Raw genomic sequence first — 6,944 nt, 5'->3', positions numbered from 1 at the left:
TGCTCCACTTAGCTGCCTGCCTTTTTATTTTATTTTGTTTTATTTTATTTTTAGGCAAATGGGGTTAAGTGACTTGCCCAGGGTCACACAACTAGTAAGTGTCAAGTGTTTAGTCTAAGGCCGGATTTGAACTCAGGTCCTCCTGACTTCAGGACCGGTGCTCTATCTACTGTGTCACCTAGCTACCCCGTGCCCTTTTATTTTAGTGATTTTTTATTGCTTAGGTAACTGTGACCTCTTTAATGTGGGTGTTCCCTTCAGTGATGCAGATCACAGCCCACCCATTCCCTTTCATCCTATGATTTTCTGATGTCCTCTGGTCAATTCTTCATGTGGAAGAGTGCCCACTCAACTTGCCGAAGTGTGGAGGAGTCTTCCCCTAGTTCTGTTATTTTGGATCACAGAACCCATACCAACAATCCTCAGCATGTGAAAAGCCCGTCTTTTTTACAATCAAATGGTTTTCTGATGACATCCTTGTATGTTGCGTGGCTGATAACATGTTGCAGATTCAGTCCCATTGCACCACTTCTCCATTGCCCTTTGGGCGACCTTTCACTCTTGAGTGACTCTGATATTCCCTGACTAGTGGCCATGCCATCACTGGAAGGGTAGAGTTGTTTAAAGAGAGACCCTTGATTCGGGAAGAGGCTCCACCTCATTGAAAACATGGCTAGTTCCCAAAGGAAATCCACCTTGCTCTGTTCTCCCTTATTTGATGCTGGGTCCCTAGACAGTGTCTGTCTAAGATTTAGGTAGTGATGGACACCCAATGGGTTGTCCATCCAACTGCTTATCAAAGTCTGGGGAACAGACGTTCTTCATTCACTTAGTTTAATTCCAGGGTGGATAATTAGGCTGAGCCTTTAAGAAAGTAATCATGGATCTCTTTTGCAATTTCTCCCTTCCTCGTTTCCCTCTTTCCCTCCCCTCCATTCCTTCTTCCTTTTTTCTTTCCTTCCTTACCTCTTTCCCTCCTCCTCCCTTTCCTCCTGTGCTTCCTTCCTCCCTTCCTCTTGCCTTCTCTTCCCATCTTTCCTCCTTCCTTCCCTCCCTCCTTCCTTTCTTCCTTCCATCCTTCCTTTTTTTCTCCTGTCCTCCCTTCTTGCCTTTCCTCCTTCCTTTCCTTCTTTCCTCATTCCTTCCTTCCTCCTTTCCCTCCTCTCTTCCCTACCTCCTCCCTTCCTTCTTTCTTTTATTTTTATTTTTGGAGCTAAAATATTTTGTGGCTGGCTTGCAAGTCATTTCCCACCTTTCTTCCTGTTTGAGCTCTCTTTTGGACAAACATCTAATGGAGACACTATCTGACTGTATGCACAACATGTTGTCTTAGTGCCCTGACTCTGCTCTGACGAGACAGGGCTTTAGAAGCAAAATAGAAGAGTTTATGTTTTATTCCAGAGACCTTAGGAAGTTGCTGGAAGCATTTAAGAAAAACCACTTTGGCAGCCTTGGCATATGGACTGGAGTGTTGAGAGGCTTGTGGCAGGTGGACCAGTCCAGAGGCTGGTGCAATAATCCAGGTGACAGGTGATGACAGTCTGAACCAAGATGGCAGCTGTAGGAGTGGAGGGAAGGGGTCAGATGGGAGGGATGTTGTGCAAGTAGAAATGACAAAATCTGCCATCTGGCTGAATGTATGGGAGAATGAGGATATGAAGGAGAATGAAGAGCCAAAGATAATATTGGAGTTACGAGCATGGAAAGCTTGTTCATGGTTACACAGCTGCTATGTGTCAGATGGGATTTGAACCCACGTACCCGATTCCAAGTCCAGAACTCTCTTTACTGAGCTATTTGCTGAGACATTCTGAATCTATGATTCTGTGAATGTGAAGGGGGTAAGATTTAATCACATAAACTCACAATTGCAGAAGGAGAAAGGCCTTCAGGGGCCACTGGCTTCAACCCGGACCTGGCCAAAGACTCTCCTCGATAATATCCCTGACAAATGATCACCCAGCCTCTTCCTGAAGCCGTCAGTGTCAGGGAAACCACCTTGGGAGGCAGGTCCATCCTTTCTACTCGGAGTAGCTTGTGTTCCTAGGAAGCTTTCCCCTGCATCCAGCCTAAGCCATCCTTTACGAAATTTCCACCCCTTGTTTCCGGTTCTGTCATCTGAGGTCACCAAAACAAGTGCAATCCCTTTTGCCTGTGACAGCCCTCCAAATACTTGAAAATATTTATCACCCTCCCCACCCCTCCAGCCCCAATCTGCCCTTCTTCGTGATAAGCCTCTCAGGTCCCTTTAACTAATACTCATGAAGTGTGATCTCCAGTGGCTTCATCATCGTGGTGAAAGCTTCTCTCTCACCCCAGATATCCAATCTGTTGCCAAGCCTTGTTGTTCTCCCTTCACACTATCTATCATATAAGACTCACAGCCCCCTCCCTGGTACGGACACTCATTACCCCATGCCTGGGCTATTTCAATAGCCGTCACCAAAAAAAAAAAAAAGCAAGAAAAATAAAGTGAGAAAATCATACTTCAATTTGCACTGAGTTCATCAGTTCTCTCTCTGAAAATATATAGAAATAACATTCATTTTTTTTTCCAAGGCAATCAAGGTTGAATGACTTGCCCAGGGTCACACAGCTAGTAGGTGTTAAGTGTCTGAGGCCAGATTTGAATTCAGGTCCTCTTGACTCCAGGGCTGGCGCTGTATCCATTGTACTACCTAGCTACCCAAATAATATTCATTTTTAAAAAATTTGGGTTTCAAATGCAGTGCTGTATGCCAAATATCTGAAAACTGCCTAACACATTCCCTTCCCTTGAGAAGGCAAACAATATGATATTGATTATACAGGCGAAGTCACAGGCAGCATATTTCCATAATAGCCACTGTACATATGTTTTGAAAAGTCCAAGTTAGTTGATGAACAACTTGTGCACTCACAAACATCTCCTCAGATAGCTCCCCCTTTTCTTTTTCTGTTCTGTCTGCTGGACTGAGTCTATCATGGACTCTGCCCAGACCTAAGGAGGGGAGGGCAAGAACTGCCTTGGGACATATCCTGGGGATCAAAGGGGATGGCCATGAGCTTCCCATGGTCCTGGAGTCCTATTAGAGAGTCTCTCGTCCCAATGCCTCATTTTACAGAGGAGGAAATGAGGCCCAGAGAAGGGAAGGGACCAGTGCCCAGGGTCACACAGCTAAAATAAGAGGCAGGAGACGTGGACCTACACTCTCTGAGCCCAAAGCTCCATCTCTTTCAACCCTTGAGACCCACCTTTCTACATCACCTTCCTATTCTCCATACATGAATATGAGGGAGGCATCTCAAAAAGACTCTCAAAAGCTGATTGTTAAATTTTCAGTGGGAGCATTTAAACCCCTCAAATCATAAAATACTACAAATAGGGGTTCAATTTGTTGTTTTGTTTAATTGTCTAGACTTCAGAAAGTGATGAAAAATATCTTCATAAAGCAGATTAAATTTAAAAATGTGTCACGGATACATTTTTTGGAGAGCCAGTTGTTAAACATTTATTTAATACTACTGTCTTGGCACACCTTATAGGGCAGAGGAACTGGTACTGCTGCTGCCACTTCCCCTCCCCTCCCAATACTCTTCCTTAAGAACTACATTTATACATCTGAGCCAAAACACCTACAAACATCAAGACTGGTTTGGCAAAAATGATGGGGAAATTCAGAAGCAGCTAAACAAAAAACAAAACCCCACAGGGTTTACTAGTGGGATAGTTCATCCGTTTCTAAGAAGGCAGCATTTAACTCCATCAAAAGTAAAGAGCAGTGCAAAGCTTCGAGAGATGCAGGATCCTTGGCTCAGTAAGAAGGCAGATGAAATTCAATTTTACGGTGATGGTAACAATCCAAAGCCCTGAAGGCTATCTATGGGCCCAAGACTTATGGTACATCTCAGCAACTCAGTGCTGATGGAGCCACATTGATTAGTGATGAGGCCTGGTTCTCGGAGAGATGGGCTGAACACGTCCATAGTGTTCTCAACAGACTGTCATCAGTGAATGCTAATGCCACTGACAGTATATGTGCTCAGACCCCCTCTGGAAGCTGAACTTCCAAATGAAGGTAAGGTTTGGAATGCCATTTGCTTCCTCTTGTGGGGCAAAGTGCCTGGTGCTGATTCTATCCCAGCTGAGACTTACAAGGCAAGGGGTCCACTCCTCCTATAAAAGCTAACTGAAACCTTCTGGGTTATATGGCAAGAGGAGGTTATCCCTCAGGAGTCCAAGGATGCCTCCATTGTCCATCCCCATAAAGAAAAAGTAAATAGGTTGTCCTGTGACAATCACAAGAGGGTCTCTCTCTTAGTCACTGCTGGAAAGATTCCTGCTAGAGTCCTTCTTAATAGGCTGATCCTTCACCTGGAAGATGATCATCTAGCTGAGAGCCAGTGTGGCTTCAGAAAAGGCCGAGGAACAGTTGGCCTGGTGCTTGCTGCCTGACGAACTCCGAGAGAAGTGCCAGGAGCAGAACAGAGGTATGTACACAATGTTCGTTGGTCTGATTCAGGGCCTTTGATGCTGTCAGTCGTGAGGGCTTGTGGAGAATCATTGCAAAATCTGTTTGCCTGGGAAAGTACTGTGCGTCATCATCAGTATTGTACGTCAGTTTCATGATGGCATACTTGCATGGGTTCTGGGTAAGGGGCAATGCTCTCTCACTTTTCCAGTCACCAATGAAGTGAAGCAGGGTTGTATGCTTGCTCCCATGCTTTTTAGCATAGCTTTCAGATATGTTGTCAGATACCTTCAACGAGGACAGAAAACGGCATCAAGATCAGTTACCACACTGATGGTAAATTACTTAACTTGAAAAAGCTACAAGCTGAAACTAAAGTGGAGCGAGAGTTGGTGCGTGACTTTTTGTTTGCAGATGATTGTGCACTCAATGTAGCCTCTGAGGCTGAGGTGTAACAAAGTGTGGATCAATTCTCTGCTGCTTATTTTAATTTTGGCCTAACAATTAACACCAAGAAAACATAGATTCTCCACTGGTCAGCTCCACACCATCCATATATGGAACTATTGGTTACAGCAAATGGAGAAATTTTGATTGCTGTGGACAAGTTCACTTACCTTGGCAGCATACTTTCCAAGGATATACGCATAAATGATGATTTTGATGCACGTATTGCCAGAGGTAGTTCAGTGTTTGGGAGGCTTTCTGAAGGACAGTGTGGGAGAGAAGAGGTATTAGACTGCCTATCAGATTGAAGGTCTACACAGCTATTGTGACAACCTTGTTGTATGCCTTGGAAACCTGGATGGTATGCCAGTACCAGGCCAGGAAACTGAATTGCCTCCATTTGAATTGTCTTAGGAAGATTCTGAAGATCACCCGGCAAGATAAGATACCAGAGGTCCTTTCTTAGGCTGTACTACCAAGCGTTTAGGGTTTAGTTTTCTACCTGTAAGATGTATTTTCCCCTGAGCTCATATGATATAGAAATATTGATTATAAACCACGAATTGCTCAAAAGTATGTCAATAAACAGACCAGAAGAAAAAGGGAGTAGTTATGGAGGTGATTGTTGAAAACTAAAAATAAATTAATAAAAAAAGAAATGATGAGCAAGCAGATTTCAGAAAAACCTGTAAAAACTTACATGAACTAATGCTGAGTGATGTGAGCAGAATCAGGAAAACATTGTACACAGTAACAGCCACATTGTGCAATGATCAACTTCTGTAGACTTGGCTCTTTTCAGCAATACAATGATCAAAGAAAATCCGAAAGACTCATGATGGAAAATGCTCTCCACATACAGAGAAAAAACTATGGAATCTGAATGCAGATTGAAGCATACTATTTCCACCTTTTTGTTTTTGTTTTTTCTTTCTCCTGTTTTTTTTTCTTTTGTTCAGATTCTTCTTTCACAACATGACTAGTGTGTAAATATGTTTAATATGTTTGTATGTGTATGACCTATGTTGGATTGCTTGCCATCTTGGGGAGGTGGGAGGGAGAGAGAGTGGGAGAAAATATTTGGGACTCAAAATCATATAAAAATGAATGTTGAAAACTTTCCATGTAATTAGAAAAAATAGAATACTATTTTAAAAAAAAGAAGAGGAGGTGTAGGGGGGATGTCATGGTTGTCTTCAAATATTTAAAGGCTGCAATATGAAGGGTGATTAGTTCTGCTTGACTCCGGAAGGCAAAGCTAAGAGCAATAAGTGGAAGTTGTGAAAAAGAAGGTTTCTCTTTCTTGTACAAACAGAACCATCTCAGAGAGGAATGTGGGTAGGAAGCTTCATGTTACTGGAAGTATTCTAGTAGAGGCAGAATGAGCACTTCTTAGAGATGTAGAGAGAATTATATTGTTCATGCATAGGTTGAGCTTCTTGCCCATTAAGGTCCCTTTTAACTCTGAGATTTTTGAGGTCCAATGATTCTGGTAGGTGGCATTTATTCTTTATTAAATAAATAGAATGCATAGTAGAATATGAGAAGGGGAGTGACATGGTGAGACCCAAATTTTAGGAAAATCACTTTGGCAGCTTAGGGGAGGATGGAATGGAATGGGAAAAGATTTGAGGTGGAGAAATCAACCAACATGCTATTGTGCAGATGAAGATGCACGGACAGGAACACACTTACACTTTGTCTGTCCTCAGTGCTCCATCATGGCCTGCAGGTGGCCTCAGGACCTCCAAGACCCCACCAGAGTACCAAAAGCACTGGCTTGGTAATTGCACTGGGGGAGCAGGGCTATGCTAAAGATGATGTTGGTCTATATTTGAGCAAAACATTTGACAGAGTGCTCACGGTCTCTTTGTGGACCCCTGGACTAGATGGTAGTACAGTTAGATCGATTCAGACCTGGTCGAAGGTTGTAGAGGAACTTTGACAGATATGGGATAAACTATATGATCACTGAGGTCCCCTAACATCCATTCTGCCTCTGATATCCTATGAAGTGCTCGTCAGTTGCTCCATGCAAAGATCAAT

The sequence above is a fragment of the Phascolarctos cinereus genome, unplaced genomic scaffold (genome assembly GCF_003287225.1).
Source record: "Phascolarctos cinereus isolate Bilbo 61053 unplaced genomic scaffold, phaCin_HiC Scaffold_4;HRSCAF=312, whole genome shotgun sequence".
NCBI lineage: Eukaryota > Metazoa > Chordata > Mammalia > Diprotodontia > Phascolarctidae > Phascolarctos > Phascolarctos cinereus.
Note: the sequence above shows the minus strand (reverse complement) of the source record.